The sequence below is a fragment of the Aethalodelphis obliquidens genome, unplaced genomic scaffold (assembly GCF_003676395.1).
Source record: "Aethalodelphis obliquidens isolate GAN/ISIS:26980383/991018 unplaced genomic scaffold, ASM367639v1 scaffold7, whole genome shotgun sequence".
In the NCBI taxonomy this organism is placed as follows: domain Eukaryota; kingdom Metazoa; phylum Chordata; class Mammalia; order Artiodactyla; family Delphinidae; genus Aethalodelphis; species Aethalodelphis obliquidens.
Genome location: NW_020837951.1, coordinates 24,555,096 through 24,574,565, shown reverse-complemented (window position 1 = coordinate 24,574,565; position 19,470 = coordinate 24,555,096). Strand labels below are relative to the sequence as shown.

Genomic DNA, 19,470 nt, shown 5'->3' with positions numbered 1-19,470 from the left:
AAGAAGAAGTCACTACCTAGGAAATTTTCATCAAAGCACCTAGCCTTATTCATCTGCTAAGCATCCAGCACTGTCTGACAGCTTTCTTGTTTACTTGTTGTTAGTTTTGTGGTGGTTGTCTGTTCATTCATTCTTTTATCAATGTCCCATTCCCACTAGAATATATGTCCTGAAATCAGAGATTTTGTCTATTCATTCAGTATTAAATCTTCAACACCAGAACTTTTTGGAACATAATAGTTTCTCAATAAATGTTTGCCGATTGACCAAATAAATGAATTAATTAATTAAAGTTACAAATGCTTAAAGATCCTGACTTGTGGATGGGTAATAGCACACAGCTGCTGAAACCATCTGATAGGGAGAAGTCTGGCTACCCAGGAATGTCCACAGATACCTTCTCAAGCTTGGGGCAAGAGATCTCCAACTGCTAGAGAATCAGACCCAGAACCTTGCTTTCTTACCTGCAGTTAACTGTATATAATTCCATGCTGGAGTTGATTAGATCAGTGTAATTAAGAAGGGCATGGACATCAGCAACAGTTATAGAACCTGGAGAACTTACAATGAAAACTAAAACTTGGTTTGGCCATGAAAAAAATCATACGACAAATATAATACGGGTCTCCTGATCCCATGAATCATAATGATTACATATCTCATTCAACATATGCCAAACTAATATAATTGTAAATGTTTTCAGTGACAACAATAAATCATAGGGGGCAATAGCATGTGTTACATAAGTGATCTGAGACCCACACAACCAACATTGGGAATTGCCCAAAACTGAGCCACAGAGTAGCCAGAGCAGCTTTTGAAACAAGAGGTCAAATGAGACACTGCTTTGATAGATGAGATGAGAAAAAGAAGGATGGTGGCGGGGTGACCAACGTGTCCCTATTTGCCTGGGACCTTCTTGGTTTTAGCACTGAAAGTGATTCTGAAATCCCTTCAGTCCTGGGCAAACTGAGATGGTTGTGACCTTAAATGGTGAGGACTCAAGGCTGAACTTCCCATCTGTTGAATTACTAAGTCAGTGACCCTATTTCATTCCCAACTCAAATGTCTGTACAACATTCACTGTTGTTTCATGTGCTCTGGTTTCTCTCTCTTACTAAATGTCAAGGACACTGTTTTTAAAATGTTTCTCCCAGCAGTGCCAGCCACCTGAACCTTGGGCCCATCTCTCTGGCTCAAAGACCCCACATGCTACTTCTGCCTGGGAGCAAATGCCCCCTCCCCTAGCCAACAAGTGAAGTCAACACGCCTAGCTGCTCCCTCAATGGAACCCCTATCACCTGCCCTCTCGGTGTCTCCTGAGCTTCCTCCAGCCCCAGAACCCACACATTCCTGGTGCTGCTATCACCTTCATGGTACAATCCTATCACACCTGTCCCAGCTGCTCTTTTATCTTTAATCCAAATCCATCTGCTTTCTGTCTTTCAGATTTCTCATAGTTTCTGATTCACCATGTCCCTTCTTTCCCCGTACCAGGTAGATACAGATTTATTTTAATATCTGTCTTCTCTATTATTTCCTGGACTTGGTGACACAGAAGTGACTATAATATATGCTCAAGCTACCATTTAAAAAATATACAGCTCGCATAATTTAATTCCAATTTAGGGATACCTGACAATGCATCTAATGTAAGAGGAAAAAGGAGAATGCAAAAATATATAAAATAAGCAAATAAATTAAACACCCACCACCTCCAAATGTATGGACAGCACTATTAGCTGCAAACAGAGGGAGGAGAGTATCCTGGATCTGCTTTTCTACCTTTGGTGTGTTGCTCATTGATTTTATGCCTGAACATCTCTTTTTCTTGTAGTTTTTAGACACAACTAGATCATGAGATCTACTCATGAGCTCAGAAACTCTCTATACATGAGTTATTCAGACAAAAGTAGGGGTCTTAGGGGGTTTTGTTTTGTTTTGCTTTGCTTTGTTTTTTAATGTGGCTCGGCTAGGTAGTTGCAGTAGAATGGGGGCAAATGAGTAAGTGTTCATTGAGTCCCTTCTGTGGCCTGCTGCTTGGGATCAATGGGTACTCTCTGGGATGCTGAGATGGATACGGCCCAGCCTCTGCCCGTATGGAGCCTGCTATCTGGGCAGGAAAATGAACACTCAGATAAGTCAGAATACATAAAACAGCATGAAATAAACACACCCAAACCAGGACTATGGAAATGCAGAGGAGTAGCTGACTATTCCTCATCAAGAGAATCAAGAAAACCTTCACAACAAAGATTATTTTTAATCTCAGCCTTGAAGAATGAGTATGAGAAAGTAAGGAGGGTGTTGCTGGGCAGCATGAGTGATGACAAAGGTGCCTGATCTTGAAGGGTCTTGAACACCATGCCCATGAACTTTATTCTATACACTATGGACATGTCATGAAGTACTTTGAGAAAGAATATGATGTGAAAAGAGTTCTGCTTCTGAAAGCTCACGCTGGTGCCTATGCGCAGGGTGAGTGGGACATAGAGAGATGGAGCAGGGCCCTGACCAAGGTAGGGATAGAGGGACTGTGAGACAGAGCCTTTATGAAGGGAAAGTCAACAGAGTTAAGGACTGATTGGAGACAGAGGAAGAGGTAGAAGGAGTTAGATGACTCTGAGGTTTGGAATTGAAGCAATTTTTTACTTCTCATAGAAATTGGGAGCAAAAATGATTGGGAGCGAAAAGATAACTTTGCTGGGCCTAGTGACCTTTCTTACTTGGAAAGATTACCAGGGCTGAACATCAGCTCTTGCCACGATTTCTGGGAATGGCAATTGTCATTTTTTTCAAATAGATAATAATTAGCACTCCCCCTCAGGAGAGGCCTTTTGCCCACTCCTTCAGTGATCGCCTCTAATGCAAACAGCCAAGAGGGTTTTCAAGTTCATCAGGATATTTCTGCCAACTTCCTCCCTCCCAACACACTAATTAACCCCTTTCTGTCACCCTCAAAGGAGGCAATCAGAGGCACAAAGAACACAAAGCAAAAAGAACACAAGGTTTAGAATCAAAACAGGCCTCCAAAACCGACTTCTCTACTTCCCCACTGCATGACCTTTGGGCAAATTTCTTAACGGATTTGTAGGTGATGAGGCTGTAAATGCAACTGGGCTCTGCGTTCTCCATCATCAGACGGCTGGGTAGTGTTGGCTTTTGGTGACCACCCACGGCTGCCTTCGGAGTGAACGCTGGCTTCATCCATTATCTGCTTATCGCAGCAGCATCCCTGTTATCAGCCACAGCAAGAATAGACCAAACACCCCACTCAGGGCAGCATGGGTGGATGAGCGATTATCAGCTAATTCTAGGCAGTGAGAGAAGCCAGGGCAGACAAAGCAGGCTAACCATCCAGGAGAACTGAGCCGCTCCCTCAGCACTCACACAACACTGGTTCTGTACGTGTGCCTAGGGAGCATCTCATTTCAAACAGGTCATTGTTACCATCATAATTAATATCTTACATCTGTACAGTGTTTTATAGTTTTAAAAGCATTTTCATATTCATTATTTGATCCTCACAGAAACTCTCAGAGCTACAGATTGTATGCCCATTTTACAGTTGTTAATAATTACGATTATGTATTAGTAACACAATATGGTAATTACACTATGTTATTAATTAGTTACTGTGTCCCATGTATTGTGCTAAAAGCTTAGCTTGCATTGTCCCATTTAATTCTCACAACTCCAAATGGTAGGCAATACTAGTATCACTGCTTTACTAAGGAAGAAACTGAGACTGAGACGTTAAGTCAATTCCACAAGGCCCTCCCTGTTAACCACTGACCAGGCTGCTTTTCTAGGAGCAGCAGAAGGAGGCAGAGCATGGTGAAGAGCTGCTTCAGAGGTTACAGGGTTAGTAAGTGTAGAGTTGTGAATTAACCTATAATCCCTTACTCTAGAACCTATGTTGTCCCTACTACCCTCTGCCTCCGCATGTGCTTGAAAGAACACAGTGGTAAAGACCAACTCCCATTCTCTCATGATGCATGAGATAAGAGTATAAGAAGTGACCATTGGGCATCTATGAAACCCTCTTGGGCCTCACTAATCTCACAGTCTGTCCTTCCCCACTCACTGATATTACAGCTGCTGAGTGCTGCCTGCAGTGGGAGTTCGTGCATTTGACCCTCTAGCTAACCCCCTTCCTTGTTTTACTGGGCTTCATGGTCAATGATTTCAGCTGGACTCTCACAAGAGCCCCAATTCCTTGACCCCTTACAGCCCACTGCATGAGCCCTGCCAAGTATAAACCCAGATATTGGTCATTCTTCCAAATCTTCTTGAGATCTGTAAATATTCCTAAGATGATGCAAGCTCAACTAATTTCTGTTTTGTCTTGATTACCCTAAGGAGTCCATGGCCTCTGAGGGGATATCAGAGTGGTGGTAGATTGGCTACTGCAATAGCCTCTTTCCTAATGGGGCTCTTTTCATTCCTTCTCCTTGCTCAATCCATATGCCCCCATGACACAAGGCCAATCTTTCCACAACAGAGATCTGATTTTGCCACATCCCTGCTCAAAAACCTTCACTGACTCCTAGTTGCATAAGAATAGACTGTAAATGCCTCATCCCATATTGACTCAAAACTTGATTTCTGCCTTCTTCCCATCTGTTCCTACCCACTACTATCATTTCAGTTATTATTCCCCATAGGACCTTCACTTTCTCACCCTGTGTTTTGCTCAGGCTGTTAACTCTGCCACAATGTCTTTTCCTTCATGCTTAAGTCTGACCATCATTTTTCAAGGCCTAGTTCAAAATCTCACCCCTCCATCAATTCCTTCCAAAACACTCCTCTCAGGATACCTTCTTCTTCATGGTATTCCCCAAACATGTTATTTGCGCTATGTTAGCATTATTTTTATGAATGAGAGTCATACATGTGTATCTATATCCCCTACTTGATTGAGAGTTCCTGGAGGGAAAGGATTAGATATTATTCATTTTTGTCTTTCTTTTCAAACATAAAATAATGCTTTATACAATACAGAGCCTGATAAGGTGGAAAATGCTAGACTTGGAAGTTAGAAGATGGGTAGGTAAAATGTTAGCTGATAATTGATGACCATGAACTAGCAGGTCCCAGCAGAGAAGTAGCTCGTCCTCTCCAAGTTTCTTTCCATCCTCACACTAACTCTGAGGTCTTTGCTGTCTTCAGAGATGTGCCAGAGCTGGCAGTGGCTGGGGTCAGCACTGATCCCAGGTCCCTCCCTCCTCATTGCCACACCAGCTCCCGCTGCTTCTCACTGACCTCTGGCCACTATATAATCAGTGCTGGTACCTTTGACATTGGCACATAATAGGCAACATTCAACCACCAAGCCAGGCAGGACTCCAGGTGGAGTCTCACCTCTCTCCCCTGTTGATGAGCCCTGGCTGAACAAAACGGATACTGTATCAGGAAGGACAAAAGGTACTAAGTGGAAATGTTTGGAGTACTTTTTCTTTCTGTTTGAAATTCAAAATGGGCCAGTGTGGACGGCTTGCTAAAGCATATCTTCCTTCAACTGAAATTTTAGCAAGGAGGAAATTGGTGATCTTATATCTCAATCATCTCATTTTAAAAATGCAGAAACTGAGGTACAAAGTATGGGACTATATAAGTGAGGCTCTAGTCAGGAAAATAAAGCTCAAGCTAGCTACATAAGAAATTAGCCACAAAGGTTTCAGAGGAGCCAAAAAGCCAAGTACAGAATGGAAAGTCAAATCAGAGACTATGAAGAGCTAAAAGCTACCACCATCCCCAGGGCTGGAGGAATAAAGGGAGTGTGTGGTGACACCAGAGCCCAGGAGCTGAGGTCACCAAAAGGCAGCTGGAACCATGGCAGAGCTGCCTGGCAGAAGGAGGGACCACAAAGGGAGAGTTTACTCGATGGCAGACAGAACTGTACAGGAGACTTGGTCACTGTCCTTAGGAAAGGGACACTTTCCTAAGTAGAGAGAGGAGGAGAGAAATACCCTGGCTTCCTCCCTTCTCTTCCCTCTAATCTCTCACCAGTGCCTCACAGTGACTGAATCTAACCAGAAGCCAGCTGGTAACGGTTCCTGGGAAATGTTGTTTGCAGGGGTCAGCTCCCTATAACACAGAATGGAGCAAAGAAAGAGCAAGAAACGGATCTGAGACCAAAGTGGCAAATGAATGGTGCAGGGATTTGTCAATGTCAGGTCTATTCTATCTCACCTACCCAACACGTCTTGCTCTTGCTGCCTGTGCCAGCATTTCTTGAATTTGCTTCCTGCACCGAGCTCCAAGCCAGGCCCTGAGCATAGAAGACATTGCTAAGACATTGACTCTGTCCGTCCTCAAAGGCCTCTAAGTCCTGAGGGGGAAATAGAAGGAAACAACCTTAATATGATCAGCACTATAATAGAAATTGGCAATAAGGGACACGTGAGCTGGACCCATAACGATAAGTATAGATTTTACAGGGATGGAGACCTTCCAAGCACAGGAAACTGTATAAGGTGAAGGCACAGAGGCGTAAAAGTACATGGAGAATGCAGGGAGGAAGAAGTCATCTCAAGGGGCTAATGAGTGAGATTTGTCAGGGAGTGGCAGGAGATTAACTGAACATCAGGCAGGACCAAGAAGTAAAACGCCGGAAGGTGATGGAGTTCTGACTCCAGTGTGGAGGCAAGAGAGAGTCCTCTGAGCTTTGTTGGGTGAAAGCGCTTATTTTGTATCAGAAAAAGGACTAAACAGGGTACTTTTTTCTAGTTTATTCTAATTACCCTCCCTCTTTGGATATCTATTATTTCATTTTCCAACATTTTTAATGAAATATTTCAAACACATATAAAAGTTTAAAGAAATTCATCATGAATACCCATGATATCCACCAACTAGATCCTATACTGGAATTTACTATACTTGCTTTGTCACATATCTAGCCATCTAACCATCTCTCTCTAACCATCAAACCATTTTATTTCTGATGCATTTCAAGAAAAGTTACAGACATCAGTACATTTTACCTCTAATTATTTGGGCATATGATTAACCAGAGTTCAATATTTGTTTGCAATGTTTTAGGTAAAATTTACACACAATGATTTGCACAACCTTTAATACCCTTCGATGAGTTCTGACAAATGCATGTCCCTGCATAACCTAAGCCCCTATTCATGACATAGAACATTTCCATCACCCCAGAAAATTCCCTTATGCCTTCTTCAAGCTTACATCCCAAAGGTAACCACTGTCCTGATGTTTTTCCACCAACAGAAGCCTGTTCTAAAACTTCATTTAAATGGAACAACATAGCACGTACTTTTGTGAAACTATATACTCGTCATTCAGCATAATGGTTTTGAGATTCACCTATGCTGTTGCATATATCAATGGTACTTCCTTTTTGTTGCTGAGTAATATGCCAACATGCCACAGTTTATCTCGTCTCCTATTAACAGACATCTGATGAATGAAAGTACTATTAACATTCTTATGCAAGTATGTTTGTGGACTATTATTTTCATTTCTCTCACGTAAATACCTAAGAGGAAGAGTGCTAGGTCACAGGGTACCTATGATAATCACATTTACCTCATGGGTTGCTGTGGGGATTAAATGGGATGATGCATAGAAAGCACCTGGCATAGTGCCTGGCATGGAGAAATCACTATGATGATAAGCTATTAGCAGCAGCATTTTCCTGGTAATAATAATATATAATGATAATGTAGAATTGTTTCATTATATTTTCATATTTCAGAGTATTTTAAGATTACTCTTTTTCATAATGACTCTCACCCACTCTCTCACTAATTCATAGTTGAAGAAATTACACACAGACAAAATTTAATTTGCCCACTTCTAGACAGAATGTCAACATCAAAGTAGCAGCGCTTCATTTTAACATATGAACTATGTGGCCTTTCTTTGAAAAGATAGCAGAATTGCTCTCGAAAAAGACTTCCACCTCTAACAGGTAAGTACTTCTTATCGCCTATATGCACTAATGGTATCAGTACACTGAATTTCAGCAGTAGGAAGTAATAAGAAGTGGGAGATCTCTGGAATCAGGTTGCCCTGTTTCAAATTGTGGTCACTGGAAAGTGTATCATCTCAGACAACTTAGCTGAACCTTTCTGAGCCTCATTTGCTTCACCTGCAAAATGGGTGTACCAATATCTATCTAGTAGGATTATTCTGAGGATTAGAAATTATGAATGCAGAGCCTGGCACATGGTAGGACCTCAATCAGCGTCCACTACCAATGTGTATACGGGACAAATGGGAATAAGTAAACGTCTACATTTGCAACAGATCATTTATCACACAAATTAACTCATCAGTGACATCAACCCAGCAATAAAAAGCTGAGCATATTAGAAAGGAATGTGGTCATTTATTATCATCCTTTTTCTGATTCTTTAACAAAGGAACTCACTTTCATTTCAGCATCAACCCTTTTCTCTAATGAAAAGCAAGGCATATGTAGCAATATTCATTCATTCAGCAGACATTGAATGAAGCCACCCCTTACCACAGGGCTTTGCTAGGCATAGGGTACACATGATGACAGGCAGACCCCCTGGCCTTAAATCGCTCTCACTCTACTGGAGGAGTCAGATACGAAAACAAATAACTACAAATAAGCTGCCTCTTACTTGAGGTGGAAGGTACTGGGAACAACTCTGATACTATTTCTAAGAAAAGCTGCATAACTCGCCTAATAAAGCAAGAGGCCCTGTGACACTGATGTTGATATGCCAGCTATTCTTAGTCAAATAATTAGAGCATACCGGAATAAGTGACACAGTAAAGGCCTGCATAATGAACTTGAGAGAAATCAGAGAAAATGGGGGAAGAGTTGTGCAGGAACAAGGAGAAGAAGCAGAAGTAAGGAGAGGAGAGAAGAAGAGAAAAGAAAGAGAAAATAATGTGAGTAGAGAAGGAAAATGGGACGTGAAAACCCACAGAAAGGAAAGACTGCCTGGAGACCTTCCAGACAAAGGGACATTTGAGCTTAGGTTTGAAGACTGAGTAAGAATTTGAGAGAGTAAAGATATTCAGACAGAGGAAACAGGGTATATAAAGGTGTACATTCAGCATGTGAAAATGCTGATGTAACTGGAACATGGTGTGTTTCTCTTAGGTTATGGACAAGGGTGGGGAATACTGTCAGAAAGAAAGAATTGGGATCAGAGTGCAAAAAGCCATGAGACGCCAAGGTAAGGGTCTGGTCCTTTTCCTGTGGGCAATGGAGAGCCACAGAAGAATTTTCAGCAGCAGGTTACATTATTAAATTCATGTTTTAACAAAAAAATAATCGGATTGCAGGTATGGTATAACATGCCACCCAGATCCCACTTCAAGAATGAAGGACTTGGGATGAAGTTGCTGGGACTGCTGTTGGCACCCACCTTGGGGATTGCCTCAGCTCGAGAGACCCCTCATCCAAGGTCATGCCCATTTCCTGAGGTGGCCAGCATCCAGTGTCTGATTGACATCAGGTATAAAGGTCCAGCCCTCTCACCCTAACTTTGAACAGCTCTGAAGGGTTATTATCTCATCTTCATGATTCCCTGCAGGGTCTGCTGAGGTTTCCACTGAGACTACATTCCAGCCTGAGTTCTCCCTCCACCCAATCCTGCTTCCTTCCCTCCCTTCCCTCCCATCTCTCATATCCCCCTCTTCCCTTCCCTTCCCCAGATGTTGGTCCCAAGAACACTCTCTAATACATCTCCAGTACACGAATCTAAGTCTCAGTCTGCTACACAGGAAACCTAACCTGGGACAGTGGAGTAGACTGAAAAAGAAAGAGGGAATAGGTGAGAAGCGAGCTACTATTGGCCTGTGCTGTGCTTGCCAGGACCATACACACTGGATTTCCCATGACAATCCTCTGTCCAGCCTGCATATTTCCTTACTCCTAGGCTGGTCTCCTGGCTCCTGAATTCACTAACACGCTCCAGAGACCAAATTAAATTTTCATCATTTTTGGAAAGCAGAAAGGAGAATCTTCCATAGACAATTAAAACATAAAGAAAAGAAAGCAGTGCTCCCATTGGGCAGCACAAAATGGTGGAGAGGATGGACTCACCAAACCAGAAATGGGGGGAAATGAAATAGACCAACAGGACAGCTGCTTGTAAAATCCATCTTCTCTCCTGAAAAGATATTCAAGAAATAGCTCCTTTAAAATACTTTAATAGACGCTTTCCAAGCCTTTTTTTTTTTTTTTTTTAACATCTTTATTGGAGTATAATTGCTTTACAATGGTATGTTAGTTTCAGCTTCACAACAAAATGAATCAGTTATATATATACATATATTCCCATATCTCTTCCCGCTTGCGTCTCCCTCCCTCCCACCCTCCCTATCCCACCCCTCCAGGCGGTCACAAAGCACCGAGCTGATCTCCCTGTGCTATGCGGCTGCTTCCCACTAGCTATCCAAGCCTTTTTAACATGTGCACATAAACAATATCAGAATGAAACTCTGTGCATAGTTTTGTACCTTGCCCTTTTTTTACCTTATATTATTTCATTCCTACTTCCCACGTCAGGGAGAGAAAAACCTTTTGATTCAAGAGGGGTACCTGGGTTCAGTTTTTACACATGGGTTTGGTTTTTTTTTTTTGGCTGTGTTGGGTCTTCATTGCTGCATGTGGGCTTTCTCTACTTGTGGTGAGCGGGGGCTACTCTTCCTTGCTGTGCGCAGGCTTCTCATTGCAGTGGCTTCTCTTGTTGCAGAGCATGGGCTCTAGGCGCACAGGCTTCAGTAGTTGTGACACATGGGCTCAGTAGTTGTGGCTCATGGGCTCAGTAATTGTGGCTCGTGGACTCTAGAGCACAGGCTCAGTAGTTGTGGCACATAGGCTTAGTTGCTCTGCGGCATGCGGGATCTTCCCGGACCAGGGATGGAAGCCTTGTCCCCTGCAGTGGCAGGTGAATTCTTAATCACTGCGCCACCAGGGAAGTCCCTACACATAGGGTTTTATTCAAAGTATACAGCAATTGCTTATATAAAGACAGCCATGGTCATGCTGACTCACAGTAAGCTGGCAACCAATAAAGTGTCCTTCCTTCAAACGTATGGGTATAAGCCACACACTTACCTCTCTCCCCATACACATTCTACCCACTCCTGTTAGTTAGAAGAGTTCAGTTTAATTGTTTAACTAAATATGGTAAATATTCATAATATTCATAAAATATATGTAACATATAAAGAGTTACCAAACAATGAACACCTCTGTTCTCACTGCTCATTATCTTAAAAAGAATATTATTATTAATTTGAAATTCTCTGTGGGTGCCCCACCCCAACCCAAACATCCCCTCCCTCTCAAAATTAGTAATCACCTTCTCTAATTTTGTGTTTTTCATTTTCTTCCTTAATTTTACAGTTGTACACGTTTGCATCTTTATACCACACAAACACACAAACATATTTAGTTTTTTTTTTACCTTTATATAAAATCATACTGTCTGTATTCTTCCATGCCTTTTATTTTTCACTCAACAGTATGATCCTGAGATTAACTTGTGTACATTTTAATTGACGATAGCTTTATTTCATCAACTCTGAATCATAAACATCATGGTGTCTGATGTTAATAAAAGCCCTAGGTAGTCAGAGAAAAGAGATATTTGCAAATCAGTGTCACAGTTTCCATAAGGTAATGGTCCTGCTGGAAAACATTGTTCTTTTCCATTCCTCTCACCACTCCACTTCCTGCAGAGACACTGGGCCCTGCCACCAACGTCACCATGGAAAAGTGTGTCCGGTGAAACACCCTTCTCAGAGAGCCAGGCAACTCAACACCCTCTGCATGTGAAGTGGGGAGGGGGGCTGGGCAGACACCTGAACGTGCCTTTCTCAGATAACACACATGAAGAAGAACAGTCTTGGGGAAACTACTATCCACTGATGTTCTGGACTTATCATTTCACTTGGCATTTTGTTTCTGAGCCAGTTTTTCCAAGTCTAAAAGACAACCCTACATGGAAGAAAGATCACATCAAGAGCCACTTCCCCCTCATTTCAGTCAGATAAAACAAGTCTTGTTCTGTCAGCCTTCCACATTTAGCATTTCCACTGCAGCCGCTGCTGGGAATTTCCCCTCTCTGAAGAAGACCTAATTAGACCCACAGCCAGGCTGGCTGGCCATGGAGCACTCTGCATCCCACATGCCAAGATTTCCATCCAAGAGACTCTGATCTTATTCCCACATTACTCTGTCTGCAAAGGCCTAATTAACAAACCAGTGACTTCACTTTTCTAGAGAATCTATTCCCTGGTCCCAGGAAGGAAATTTGGTTCTGTATGAAGCAGTCCTTCCTCACGTGGGATGTCCCTGGGGACACAGAACCTTATCTCTAAAGCTTTCCTCAACCATCTCCACAACCCTGGCACAACTGACTTGCCCCTTCCCTATACTCCTCACTCACTCCATATGGATTTCTCTCTTAGCACCCACAACATATTACTACCCTTATTTATTTAGACAGTTTTATTCTCCACCAGGTCCTAGGTTCCTTTAGGGCAGGAGAGTGTCTAATCCATCTCTATATCCCCAGCTTAGCCCAAGCTTGGCACAGAGGAAGCACTCAGGGAATCTACAATGTTTGTCCTGAATTCCCTACTTCTGGGCCACCCCAGTAGGTACTCTAGAACGCCAGCCAAGCAACTTGGAACCAGAAGGTGAGTTCCAAAAGGCAGATAAAGGTATCTTTCTCTGGGAAAGAAGCTAAAGAACATGAAGGAAGCACCAGGCCACGTCCTTGAGATAAACTGGGGATACCAAGTATTCACACTGAGTCTAAAATGTTAGGGTGGGATAGGGATAGTTACTGGAGATGGAGTCAAGTGTCAGCTGTATACTAGAGTAAATCATAGCAGATCAAGAATAGGCTAGAAAGGCTTAGAACCATGAGCCAGCCAGGCTTAAACATGATTAAGGTAAATAGGTTGTAACTCAAGTTTGAACAGCCTTGAATGCCAGGCTATGGAGTTTGGATATTATCCTCTGGGGCAATGGCCAAATGGCCTCATGGCACCTGAGGCCAACTGGCTTCCCCCAAATGGAGCCTGGTGTGAAACAAGATTATTTGAGAAGAGTAGTGCCACTTCTCAGGTTAATAGAGTTTTAACTTGAATTCTGTCTCTGACTCTAACACAGGGGAAGGCACCTTTGTGACTCAAAGTCTTGGCACAATGTTAGATTAACTTCACAAACTTAACCTAAAATGGCAGGTTTCAAATGGAGAAAGAGAGATGGAGTTAGGCCATCACAGCTTTCTCACTTACCCATTCTCTGGACCTCAGAAACATTCTCTGTATAAAATGAGGATATGAAGTTTCACCTCACAAAGTTCATAATCAATGAAGCGGTAAAGCATGTTTTTTTTTAAAGAAATAACCAAATAAAAATTCTGCAATTCTACCTGTTAACAGTTTGCTAAGAGTTTTGTGACACTTTGTTTTTTGTTTTAATATCTTTATTGGAGTATAATTGCTTTACAATGTTGTGGTAGTTTCTGCTGTACAACAAAGTGAATCAGCTATATGTATACATATAGACCCATATCCCCTCCCTCTTGAGCTTCCCTCCCACCCTCCCTATCCCACCCTTCTAGGTGGTCACAAAGCACCAAGCTGATCTCCCTGTGCTATGCAGCAGCTTCCCACTAGCCATCCATTTTATATTTGGTAGTGTATGTACATCAGTTCTACTCTCTCACTTCATCCCCAGCTTCCCCTTCCCAAGTTTTGTCATACTTTGAAAGCATCCATATCCCCAGCCTGTCAAATCATGACACTGAGCAGTGCAGGAGACTACAGCAACTGACACAATGTCTTCAGGGATCTGGAGCTGAGAGGGCTTTGCCTGGACAATTTCTTAGAAACCCAGATACCATACAGAGATTATCCCAAACTGAGGCCATCCTGGCCAGACCTGCCTGGTTCCCATATCCTTCAATCTAAAACAAAATAATCAAATTCTGCTAAAAAAAAGTCCTAGACCAAAAGTCCTGACCATCAACTTTAGTTTAGAAAGTCAATATTGATTTAAAAAAAGAAAGAAATATGCAAGTAGAGCATTTCAGACCAGAAAGAGCCCTTAAAGGTCACCTAGTCCAAAACCCTAATATTACAGGTGAAGAAATTAAAGCCCAAAGTGGGGACTAGACTTAGCCAATGTCACAAATCTGGAGAGAGGAAGAACTAGGAAACAAAATCATGTCTTCCAACCTCAGACACCATGTGTTAAAAACTGATTCAAGCATGGTTTTATTTTTTTTAATGGCAGAGCAATGAAAGTATAATAAAATAGGAATAAAATGGGAGATAAATTCAATTCAAATACTAAGGGGGAAAGTACAACCAACCAAGAAAATAAACTCTTCAAATAGCTGATACAACCAAAGAATGCCAAGGCCCTAGTTAACTGCCTACATTTTGAGAAAATGTGAAATGAGGTTTGATCAAGCCTTGCAATGACCTATGCTCTCAGCTCATCTGGACAACTAATGTTGAGCAAATGGGAAGCTGAAATGATTAGGTTTGCTAAACTGAAAGGAGATAAAGGAAGGACTGGATGTAATTCTGGATGGGCCCAAAATGGGGGGCTCCAAATGGGAATGTAGTAGGTGGGATAAATGGAGACCCTTGTTCCTCTTGCTGCCTCTCTGAAACTTGAGTTACAGAGAATCTGCACAAATGCTCAGAACACATAAATTCCCTTCCTGAGCCTCAGTTTCCACAGCCCCGAAATAGGAATCATAAGAACCATTTCCCAGAGCATAACAGGAGCAGCATCAAAATCCCCTGGTAAACCATTGTTTATGGAAGTATAAGGGCACTACTACTCAAATGTTGATGGGACCAGGGAGGTTTGCTTGTGATTCTATGATTTTGCGTGCCTGCTTTTTGTAACGAATGACAAAAACATTCCACAGAGGAATAGCAGAAAATTCTCTTCAGAAGAGAGTGAAGAAAGGTATTTAGCAACCTAGCAAAACAACCATACATCTTGTTGCCTGCTAGACCAATAGCCAAACCATAAATCTAATTGGCAAAACCAGAAAAGAAAAATGTGTAGTTTTTTAGAATAAAGGAATTCCAATGTGCCAAATATCTTCTGTGCAATTATCTAAGTAGTTTCTTGTTTAGGGCGGTTTTTAGAGAACACCGGTCACCAAATGTAGCTGCTAACCTAAACCGCTTCACTTCACCATGTTCCCAAAATGTCACTTGGAGAAGGACATCAACCTGGAAAACAGGAGAGCTGAGTTCTGCACTCACTTCACTGAGTGGCCTCACATCCCATCCCCTCTCTGTGTTTCAGATTTCTCATCTACAAAATGAAGTTTCGATCCACAGATACTATCATTTTTACTGCTGAGTCTCTCATTTTAGCTACTGATTTTGACTTGTAGGCTTTGTAACACACCTGTGTATGGAAACGTCATGTAATGAGAGAGGCTGGGCTGTCCAGGTATGACACCAAATGGTGGATGCCTTGGCTTCTTTCTTCTTTGGACCATTCCAGGAGTAGCTGAACTGAAAAGACAGGACAGGGCCCCAGTCCAGGATATTTCCCTTTTGTCAACTGCCTTCCTTATTTCCCTTTCTGCACCACTTCTCACCTCCACACTCACCACTTCAGACTGTCAGTGCCCTCTGTGTCGATCATCCACTGCCCTTCTCAAAACCAGGAGGTACAGAGCTACACATTTACATATGACACTTGAAATACAGTATTGACTGAAACTAAAACACAGCTATTACCTCACTATAAGAGAAGACCCAGGAACCATTTCTAATCTCTGACAATCAATCATAGAGACATATTCTAAGCAATGCCAAGAGGAGAGAACTAAGGCCAATTAGTGCCGGAGGACAGCTTTAACATAATATACTCCAGTCCATTTTACATTATTCCTAAACAGTACCAATCCAATAAAGCTTTCTGTCTCTAAAATATTTTCTAAAATAAATGAATATATATGTAATTATCTAACAGTGCCCTGTGTGTACATGCTCTAGGTGCTGTTTTATGCTTTCAGCCAACAAGAGCTATCAAGCAGGTTGTATCAAAGGGAACTATACCCCCAACCTTGAACTGAGTGCTCTGCAACATGAGTGATTTATCTACCACGGCCACTTTTTATGCCTCTGTATGTGTGTGTGTGCCCACATGCACACACTCAGGCAATTTTGATCCACAGTGGAACACAAAAACTATCTAAGAATAGATCTGGATTTTCCAGGTTAATTTTTCCTGCTGGTTGTTATTAAATTGCAAAATTTTCCACATCTTAAGACTCCTTCAAGAAAATGGGAGAAGAAACCAAGGGTGAAGATTAGCAGATAATCAGGAGGGCTTTAGCAGGCTTGCCTGGACTACATGCTGATTGATGAAGTTCCTGCTCTCCTCTCCATGCCTTACTGCCTAGATCAGCCAAAGTCACTTGGTTTGCCCCAGAGAAGTGATTTGCTTGGACCTACTCCTGTATGCTAGAAATTGGTCAGGGTGAGCTTAGACAGAAAATACAGAGCAGTCTACTGTCCTGCCAGATATTCAGAATCTTACCTCCACTACAGCCCTGACAGATGGCCCAGCTACAGAGACTCCTTACGTTTCCTAGCTCTCACTCAAGAACTTGCCCTCTGACTTCCTAAGCAGGGCATCTTGTAAATGCTCAGAGAAGCTCTCAGAGGCTCTCTGTTCAGCCTGCTACCTCCTGGAAGTATTTACCCATCAGTGGCTTAGTGCCCTTTGTTACACAGTTAAGTCTGTACTTGTAACTCGGGTTTTTTTTAATTGCTTTTCATTTTCACTAACATGGACATAATCATTGATAAAGCAATAAAATAGTTGGTTGGGGAAAAGATGACAACTTGTGAATTAGAGATAGACAGAAGACCTTTGACAATGTGTGACATTGTTGACATCATAAATAGTCCTATAGCCTGGGAAGACTGAGCAACCACAGTCTAATGGAGGAAGCCATTACTGGAAGTATGTAATTGGTGACATTAGAGAATATGAAGAGAACAGAAGAACCATGGGAACACACTGTGACAGGGACCATGCTCCAGAGACCCTATATCATGCAGATTCAGTTAAGGGTCGCATTTCTAGAACCCATACCCTAGTGAGATCTGCTGTGGGTAGGTCAATGGCAATAGGCAGTTTCCCAATACTGGAAGTTTTCAAGGATCAGTTGGGTGTGAAAGGATGTATGTACAAGGATTTTCATTTCACATAATTTATAATAGCAAAAAAAGAGAAACTAAAATCCAACAATAGAGGATTAGTTACAAAAAGTATGGTAAACCTAGACAATGGAACACTATAAAAATTAGATGTAGCTATGTATTTTATATACTTAGCAATATATTGTTAAGTAAATAGTGAGGTATAGTACAATCTAATCCACAGAAAAGACTCTGGACACTTATGTACCTAATTCCTAACTATACTTATCCATGAGTGGTGAAATTATAGTTGTTGTTGTTTCCATTTTGCTTATATGTATTTTGTAATTTTAAGAAGTGAATTTATAGTTTGTATAATACTTTGAGGCCAAAACTGATGAATAAGGGTTGACTAGTCTTGATGGCATTTAAACATTCCTCCAACACTGAGACTATGAAACTGATTACCTGAAACTAAGTAACTAATATTGTGGCCCCTCCTCCCCTCTAACCAACCACACATGCACACGTAAGCACGCACACATGCATACACACATACACACACACACACACACACACACACACACACACACACACACAGCTAATTTGGAGGCTCTTTTTCATCCCCTGCATATATGTCAGTAGCAATGGCCAGAAAGCCCATCCCTGGAACATGGGGTTACAGTGATAAGTCTCACAGTAATGGCAGGAATTTCAATGGCTACAGCAGTACTGCAGTAGCATATTCAAAATGACAACATGGCTGAAATAACACCAGCTCTCTGCAAATAATAAACAGGATGGAGCGCTGCTTGGCTCAGGTGAACTCCACAGCTTGTTTTCTTTTCGTTGTATTTCCCCTTTCACAAAACCAAGACTTGCCTTTGGATCTCACAGGCCTAGGATACTATTATTTTGACAGTTGTTAGGTGGCATTGCAGAGGATGAAAGGGCACTAGTTAGCTTTCCCTCTAAACGCACAGCCCACTCCAAGCAGCATAAACACTATTATTTTGAGTTGATGGACAAGATTTACAGATGTGTATGTAGAGGTTGAAAAGTTGAAAATTAGCAAGGAGAATTTGAGAATTACAATGAAGATAATACGTGTGATCCATTTTGTCTATAAAATAGGCCAAAAATTATATTTTTAGATGAATTTGTGTAAAGATAAATACATTTTAATTAGAGGCTGATATCTCAAATATCAGATCAAGATTAAGGTCAAGAGCAAACGCTAATCCTCCTAGTTCTCAGGAGTGTTGAGGATTTAGTTCTAAGAAGATAATTGACCTGAAAGTCCTTTGTACGTTTTGTGAGTTCTTATTGTTGTGTAATAGTAAGAAAGCAACGTTTAATTATACTCTGATTTCTTAAGAACACTAACTTTCACCAAATATCTGTTCTTGCCTACTGTGTTAAGATACACAAAACCATATCAGGAATATCACTGCTTTTCTATGTTGAAAAAAAACTGAACCCAACATCTAGAAACCCACAAAACATGTAAAACATAAGGAAAAACAACTTCATTCAAATAGCCATGTCACAGTCCTTGCTTTAATATATTAAAAATATTGCACTGAAAGGAAGTTATAATTTAAAATGTTATTTGTACCAAGTCACTTCTGAAACAAATACTAAGATTTCAATCCTCTAGAAAACCTTTTATACAAAGTAATACTTTTAGAACCTATATATGGGCACTCCATATGTTTTTCACTATTGACCTAAGAAAGGGATATCAGAATCATGTTTTATTGTTGAGAACTCTGACACTAAGAAAGATGAGGTGATCCACAGGCAGAAACTTTCAGGGCCAGGATTCTAACCCACATTTGATTCCAAGTCTCATGCCCTTTCTACTTTAAATGAGTTGCCCCTTTTCCTTGCCCATTGGGCAGAACCATGACATACTGTATATAGCTTTATGACTTGAAAACCCCTGATTTCTACAGAGGAGTAGCTTATGGAAAATGGCTTGTGTTAGGCAGATCACCCTATGCCCCACATGTGATCTCCTGGTTGCCTAATTCATGATTGCAATGAAGTCACAGTCATCCTAATCGCCCATCATCACATGACCAAGCTATGCAGGAAAGGTGTTTCCTCCCAAACACTGAGCATCTGGACCATTGTTTATGACAGAAATAACATTAGGGGCTGACCCAATATAAAACAGTGGTCATGCAATTTAAAGACACATTCTATTAACAGGAAGATGTGCAGGTTACTGATGCATAGGGGTGGGTGGATTTGTTACTGTCATTCTTATATAGGTTCCACTTGAGTTGAAAAATA

At 41.5% G+C, this 19,470-nt stretch overlaps 1 long non-coding RNA gene across 1 annotated transcript in view; it reads right to left on the bottom strand.

Moving 5' to 3' along the window:
• The window catches only part of LOC113619844 (uncharacterized), a 293,595-nt gene extending 278,049 nt beyond the window's left edge, over positions 1–15,546 (bottom strand). The window contains exons 1-2 of the long non-coding RNA XR_003432554.1: positions 15,419–15,546; positions 10,061–10,127 (exon numbers count right to left, since the gene is read on the bottom strand). This is a non-coding gene — a long non-coding RNA (uncharacterized LOC113619844). The remainder of the gene's footprint in view (positions 1–10,060; positions 10,128–15,418) is intronic.
• Between the last annotated feature and the right edge of the window lie 3,924 nt (positions 15,547–19,470).